Below are 8,041 nucleotides of genomic sequence, written 5' to 3'. Positions count from 1 at the left end.
CTTGCCTCAGACCTTCCTTAGGAACCTATTTCATTATTCCAGATGGGAACAAACAAGGGAAATAGATATACAGCGATCACACTAATGTAAATGAAAACAACAGCAGAAGGTTATTTAACTCAGTTTAACAAATCTTGGTTCCAAAAGACAGCTGATAAAAGCTTCCCTACCATCTATAGAGAACTAAGGGGCTGCAGGGCCCAACTGGGTCAGGCGAAATTAGTATTTGTGACATGGGAGTATTCTCTGGGTGGGGGGGAGAGAGACCCAAAAGAGCTGGGTTGTAAGAAACCAAACTGCATCATTAAGAAACAGAAGGAAAAAAACCCTTAATGAAATAAATTGTATAAACTCTCCATAGTCATCAACACTTAAAAGAACTTCCGGCACTTCCTAGAAGTCGTGACACTTAATAGAATAGATGTCTTCGCACTCTAGCTAGACCACACAGTGAGCGCGACTCCACCTCTGTGCTTAAAAATTCCCTGGGCTCTTAGCTCCTCCCTCCCTCCACTTAATTACTCTTTTAATCCCCAGATCTCTGACTCCTGGAGGCGGATCGAGGGCGTGGGGACTGGCGGCGGGTAGTAGAAGTAGAAGGGCGAGCAACTGAAGCGGGGTAGGGGAACTTCTCACTGGAGTGGTAGGAAGAGAGGCAAGTGGGTCTCATTTTCCCATTTGGTGCTGGAAAACCTGAAGGGCATTTTTCTTGCCGCGGAAAACGGACGCTGCTCGCAACGGACGCTGCTTGCCAGAGCCACCCACTTAAGGAAGCCAGACTTCAGGGTTTTGTTTGCTTTTCTCATGCCCAGGTACGACACTTGGACCCTTATTTCTGCACCCAGTGGGTGCGTCAGCTGCCCGCAATACAAGACTCTCCTCGATCACTGTTCTCTGTCCCGCCCCTCTTCTTCTTAGGAAAGAGATTTCTCTGGGACAGAAGTGGGGAAGGGGAAGGGGAAGGGGATGTTGTCTCTGTGTTGCAATGTTTTCTCGAAAGAAAAAAAAGTGTGTGGCAGGTGTTTCCTAAATGCCAGGGATAGTGTGGACGCTTCTTCCTTGAAGGGGCATTCAGCACTGGACATTAAGGAAAGTATTTCCGCAGCTTCCCGGCTTGCTCACGTGCATTCTTCTGCTTGCACTGGAATGTTTCTTCTCTTTCACTGAGCATTATTACTGTAATAATTAAGTGATTCTATGTTAGAAACAGCTGGGCTTGACTGACAGAAAATTGACTTGGGAGTCAGGATAGTGGGGTCGTGTCCTCCCGTCTGAAACTAAGTGACTGCATAACGCGGGGCAAGTCTTAAGATTTGGAGCTGTCTGCGCTGGCTATGGGAACGCCTTTGTTTACATCAAGTAAATGTCAAAGGGAGGAAAATCCCACGTAAAGAAGTTTAAACGGTGGTCTGGGATGGCATGTGATTGGTAGAAAAGAGGAGAAGCTAGAGAGATATAGCTTAAATGGAGAAAGCACCGATGGACTCAGTGACCGAAGGTGCTCTTTTTTGTGCCTGTTTCACGATCTGTGCAATGGAAACGAGAACAACTGGCGGTCCTTCCTCTTGAAGGATGATAAGAAGGCAAATTAAGATAAAGAGTGTTGCTATTGTGAGAATGGAGAGAGGGGATGGTGATGCTATGAAGACTTGTCTAGGTCGCTGACTTCAACCTTATAAGACCTACGGGAATGCCATTCTTAGGACACAGAGAGGGAGAGAAATGCTTCAGATCTTCTTCTTTGTAAGGGCTTGCTAAGGGACCAGGTAAAAGTCCTAGGGGGAGGACAACTTGTCACAACTGACAACCACTTGGGGAGATAAAAATCCACTCAAAACTCCCTTTCCTATTTCTCAAGTCTCAGTGCACTGTACAGGATATGAAAGAATAAGGATGATGAGAAAACAGACATTTAAAGTTTTTCCTAAGAGTTTTCCTTACAATAACCTGTATGGCACCTGAAAAGTGACAAGTTGACTTGAAACATACCAAAAACACTATAGGAGTGATTTCCTAGAGTATACCAGTGTCAGCTATTAACTGAAAGTGGAAAAAAATGGTTAGGGAATGGTTCCTTTTTTTTTTTTTTTTGCTGTGAAGTCTGATATTTGAGTATACTATTGCTTAGAACATGAAATAGCTAGAGAATAATACATGAGATCAACTAATCAATAGGCATTTAAGTGCCTGTTATGTGCCTGTATTGTATCTGAGGAAGAGAGGAAGGAAGTAAGAAAGAAGGAACACAGGAGGAAAGGAAGGAACAGATCCTACCCTCATGTAAAATGAAGTATGTAGGGTGAGTGCAAAGGGGAAAACTAGCAAGAAATTAGGGTTCTCACAGAAGTGTGTCTTCGGATTGGGCAAATGGATCAAGTTATTATAACACTGGTAAAATGAAAACACCTTGAGAGGGTCTCCTTTTTTGACTCCTTTATGAAATCTTTCCTGATTTTTGCAATTGTTAGCACACTCTCCCATCCAATTTTCCTTATATTGATTTATGTACATGTTTTGTCTCTCTACACCCCTCTCCCCCAAAAAAACTTCTTGAGGGCTGTCTGCTTTGTAGCCGCTAGACTTAGTTTAGTACCTGGCACAATGGTTACTTAATCAGTGTTTGTTGAATTAAATTGAAGCACCCTGAATCACACTTTTAAAAAAAGAAACATAGAGAATTCCCTGAAAATTCTTTGTCTATGGTAAACCAAAACCGAAAATAAAATTGAATGGGGAAATCCTATCTTGTTTACTTGGAAGGCTGGTATTTGAGGAAATGCAGGGTTTAATTAGAGCACCTGGAGGTTACTGGTTTAAAGGTACTTAAGGATATTCCAGGTAGTTCTGGGGCAAAGGGATCAGTAGCAGAGACAGGTACAATGGATAGAGAATTAGACCTGGAGTCAGGAAGACCTGAATTAAAATTTAACTTAAGATGCTTTCTAGCTGTGTGACCCTGCGTAAGGCATTTAACCACTCTGTGCCTCAGTTTTCTCATCTATAAAACAGATAAGAATAGCACCCACTTCCAGGGTTTCTGTGAGGACCAAATGAGATCATATTTATAAAGTAGCTCAGTGCCTGGCACATAGTAGGTGTTTCACAAGAGTTTGTTTCTTTCCTCCAAGAGCTTTAGAAGCTGGAAGCACTGGTCTATTTGGGATACTTTTCCCAGCTATTTCCAGGGAAGTCTGAACTATTGTCTTCTTTTTCTCAGGGTGAAATTTCCTTCAACCTGGGATGGAATCCTTAACCGGGCCAAACCACAGGTTGGGAAAATCTTGAGGGGGTTAGAGTCTTACTGCTTCTACAGTGCCTTGGTTCCTTCCCTTATTCAAGAGGCCTGATTTTTCCTCTAAGTTGTGAATTTTGGGGGTAGCAGCTATCTTGGCCCAGAGGAACTTTCCTTGCCTCTGACTGCATAAAGCAACCAATGCAAGAATCCTCTCTGGATGTGAGTCCAGTCATTGCTTCACACCTGCCATTTAAAATCAATTTCCTTTCAAACCCCATCAGTTATTTATTAAATGCCATTCTTTGGGGTATCATTAAATCCATTAGACTTTTTAATAGGTCTGTTTGGTATCCTTGACTTCAAGTCACGATTACTCAATTTTTGTTAAATATTACAATTTTTCAAGAACTTCCCTAATCCCTCCCAGTTGTTAATATTTCTCTCCCTTGATTACATTGAACATGGTGGTCCCTTTTGCATCCCTTCCTGTTTAAATTCATTTCAATTCAATTCAGCAGTGCTAGATGCTAAGGATGCAAAGTCAAAAAAATGAAAGATGTCTGTGTGGCGATAGAATCAACAAGACTTGGTAATTAATTGGATTTGGGGGTGATAGGGTAGAGATTCTGGGAGCCCCCTTGAACTCTCCTTGAATCTCCCTACTTAATCTGGCATTCAACTGGGGCCATAAACTTTTTATTATCACTGTGCCCAAATCTCTGTTACCTCCAGCTTGCCTCTAGCTACTTCCCACCCTTGATTCCATCCAAATCCTTTCTCGTGGTTCCTGGTGGGTGTCTGACCTCTACTTACCCATTCCCATCAAGATCCTCCCTAGATTTGACCTTTATTCACCACAGGGTACTGGTCACTCCCATCAAGACCCTTCCTATACCCCCCTCTTCCAGACACCCTAGACTACTTGGCCACCCCTAGATCCCTCCCTCAGTCTTTCTGTATGTAAGATCCATCTTGTTTCCATGAAAGAACTCAGATTCATTCTGGCCTGCTTATCAATACAAGCATCACAAATGCTCAGATTCTCTCTGACCTGTTTACATTACCATTGAAAAGGCTCAGATTCCTTAAGAGTCTACCCAATATGGCAGATCTTTAATAAACTTTGTTTTTCTTTGGCTGAATAGAAGGCTTGGGTTCAATTTATTCCTGCAGGATTCTCTTATTGTTATTTTGGAGTCCTAGCACCCCTAAACCTCAACTGGGGGGGAAGGGAAAAGGAAAGAGGGCAGCTAGATGGTGCAGTATGTAGAGTGCCAGGCCTGGTAGAAGGAAGACTTATTTTCCTGAGTTCAAATCTGGCCTCAGACACTTATTAGCTGTGTCACCCTTGGAAAATCACTTATTCCTGTTTGCCTTGGTTTCCTCATCTGTAAAATGAGCTGGAGAATAAAATGGCAAACCGCTCCAGTGTCTTTGCCAAGAAAACCCCAAATGGGGTTACACAGAGATGGATACAACTGAAAGATAACTGAACAATTATGAAGAAAGGAAAGAATGAATGAGAATGATTGGAAGAATGCTAATGCCCTTCACAGAAATTGGGAAGTTATGAGGTGTGGAGATAGCTAATGAGTTCTGCTTTGGACATGTTGAATTTGAGATGCTACAGAACATCCAACAAGCAGTCGATGATGCAGGATTTGAGCTCAAGAGAGAAATGAGGTCTCTATATGTAGCCTTAGGAATTGTTTCCTAGATGTGCTCATCGAATCTATGGGAATTAATGATATCACCAAGGAAGAGTGTGGTGAGGGAAAAGAAGAGGGCTCATGATGGAGTCCTGGGGTACACCCACACAGAGCAGATGGGACATAGGTGATGAGTCTGAAAAGGAAGATCTGAGTTCAAATTTTTCCTCAGACACTAACTGTGTTGACTCTGAGCTTAACACTTAACACTGTTTGCCTAAAATGATCTGGAGAAGGAAATGGTAAACCACTCCAGTATCTCTGCCAAGAAAATCCCATATGGGATCACAGAGACTCGATTGGACATGACTGAAAATGACTAAACAAATTGTAATAACATAAGCAGGGGCAGTTAGGTGGCAAAACAGGCAGAGTTCTGATCCTGGAGTCCGGATGACCTGAGTTCAAATTTGGCCTCAGACTCTTACTAACTGTGTGACCTTGGGCAAGTCACTTAAACCTGAATGCCTCAAAAAAAAAATGTCCAAGGCAATAAAGAGATGAGTGGTGACATCAAAAAGAGCAGTGTGGTGAGGAAGTAAGCCAGATTTCAATGATCTGAGAAATAAGTTTGAAGATAATAAAACAGAGACAATGAATCAGGACATGATGCAGCCAGATGGATAAAGTGCTGTTCTTTTTGTTTTTAAGTGTTGTGCTTGAAGTCAAGAAGACAGGAATTTAAATTTTATCTCAGATATTTAACTTTCTGTGTAATCCTGAGCAGGTCATGTAAACTTTCTCAGTTTCAGTTTCCTGGTCTGTGAAATGTTGACAATAGTCATTAATACCTACTTCACAGGGTTGTTGTGAGGGTCAAATGAGATAACGTGTGTAGCACTTTGTAAACTTCAAAGCGCTGATAAATATTATTGTTATTGTTGTCAATATTATTATTATGTGAGTGTATATGCAGCTTTTCTAAGAGTTTTGCTTTGAAAGGTTAGAGAGGTATAGGATGATGACTTGTGGGGAAGTTAGAGTCAAATTAAAAAGTCTTTTTTTTTTTTTTTTTTAGGATGGAGGTGATCTGAGTATGTTTGTAGGCAAGAGGGAAGGATCCAACTGATAAGGTGTGATACTTGTGTAGGAAGTTCATTCCCTATCTCATTCTTCTAGATCCAACATGCTACATTTGTCCTCAGGCATCTAGAGTACCCCAGGGGGTTATAGAGTCTTTCTTTTCCACTTCCATTGCCTGGAGCCCTTAATGGCTCTTCTTCCTTCCATTGTAAGACTTCAGTGACAGCCTGTGTTCCATTTATCCACTTGACATGAAATTGATTTTACGTTTATGACAAAGATATGGCAAACACTTCCCCTCAACACCTCAGGAACACACTCTTTGCTCTTTTCCAATATAGCATTGGTCCAAAACGTCAAGAAGGCCATGTCCAAATGTGAATTGACTGCTGGATAAATCCTTGTTTCACTTTCTGTTGGCCTGGTTCCTGAAGGTCACCTTGCTCTCTGAGCGCTGGTGTTGCATTAGCTTAAAAAGTCAGATTCTATATGATCATATATGTTACATAAGCTCCTTTCTCACAGCAACTTTGAAATAAATGAGTAGTGTATATGTTACTATCCCCACTTTTTGTATGAGGAGCCTGAACCTCAGAGATGCTAAATGATTGATCCAAGATCTCTTGGTCAGTAAATGACAGAACTGACTCTTAAATCCAGCTCTTCCAATTCCAGTCATATTTGTAAAGCCCTTAACATAGAGTCTGGCACATAGTAGGTACCATCTAAATGCTTTTTCCCTTCCCCATTCCATTTCCACTATGCTTCAATGACAGTCTACAGAAGCTTTCAGATAGTCTGATCTTTGTTCCTGGAAAGGGCAGAGCTATCTTATTCCATATTGCAGATTCTTGATCGGCATTCATTTCACTGCTATGTACCTTTTTCTCTGTATCCATCTGATGGCTTTGCCACGTCCTTGTGTTCCATCCACAGAGCTCCAAGGAATACCAGACTTTGTTGATCACTGAAAGTATTTTCCAAATACATATGACTCATGGGGATTGTGTTTTATGGTTTTTATGGCTTTGTCCACAAGACTTAGACTGTGACCAGTACTATCAGTCCCTTGGTCCATAAACATTTGTTAATCACCTACCAAGTGCCAGACAACGCAAAACGCAGTCCTGCTCTGAAAGAATTCATAATTTGATGGGAAGATGGCATGCAAACAACTATGAACAAACAAGATAGATCTAGATGTGTATGTATCTAAATATAGATAGATATATGATGAATATGCATGTGTGTGACACAGGTGTGTATATATGATGGATTGGGAATGATCAGCAGAAGGAAGATACTAGCATTAATGGGAACAGGGAAATGGTTCTTGTAAAGTGAGAGATTTTAGCCAAGACTCAAAGACAGGAGGCAAAAGATGGTGCTAATCCACACCCCCCCCCCCCATATTTCCCTTGATTTTTACATCTATGCTCAATTTCCACCTGTGAGGAGTTAGACTAGGGGACCTAAAAAGCTCATTCCAGCTCTGAAATTCCATGCCTCATTGATCACCTTTGCACTGGGATCTCCTCCACAGTCAGTTTGCTTTTCTTTCTTCTTGGCAGCCAGGGAATAATCCTGACCTATTTGTGTTAGCACAGAGTTAACAGGTCAAGATGCAAGTACAGAGGAATAAGGTTGGGGACTATAAGCCAGAGATAAAATACAGTTGCTATATCGGAGGCATCTAGTTAAAAGCAGAATGATATTTGGGCATAGTTAGTATTGAGGAATAGCACTGGAGCTTTTAAATTTTTCTTTTTTCTTTACTTTTTTCTTTTTCCCCCTAATTACATGTTAAAATATCTTTTTAAATATTTTTTTAAAAAAGGTGACTGACATTGATGGTGGCCAGAAAACAGTATACAGCAGTCTAGTCAAACACAAAGAGAAATGGGTAGGTGGCCGTTAACCTACATATAAGTATCCCTGCAAGTCGCATGTTGACTTAGTTTTTAAAACGTAATATTATCTCTGTTTTATCGTACTTTTGCTTATTTTATTAAATATTTGCCAATTACATTTTCATCTGATTCTGGCTGCACTCAGGCCAGTGCTGACATCTGGT

At 41.2% G+C, this 8,041-nt stretch overlaps 1 protein-coding gene across 1 annotated transcript in view; it reads left to right on the top strand.

Annotated features, from left to right (window-relative positions):
• Positions 1 to 504: 504 nt before the first annotated feature.
• LOC140528011 (uncharacterized) overlaps positions 505 to 8,041 on the top strand; it is a 35,884-nt gene continuing 28,347 nt past the window's right edge. Inside the window, exon 1 of the mRNA XM_072645416.1 lies at positions 505 to 812. The gene's annotated coding sequence lies outside the window, so the exon portion shown is untranslated. The remainder of the gene's footprint in view (positions 813 to 8,041) is intronic.

Source organism: Notamacropus eugenii, chromosome 2 (genome assembly GCF_028372415.1).
Source record: "Notamacropus eugenii isolate mMacEug1 chromosome 2, mMacEug1.pri_v2, whole genome shotgun sequence".
In the NCBI taxonomy this organism is placed as follows: domain Eukaryota; kingdom Metazoa; phylum Chordata; class Mammalia; order Diprotodontia; family Macropodidae; genus Notamacropus; species Notamacropus eugenii.
This window is presented reverse-complemented; position numbering and strand designations above follow the sequence as displayed.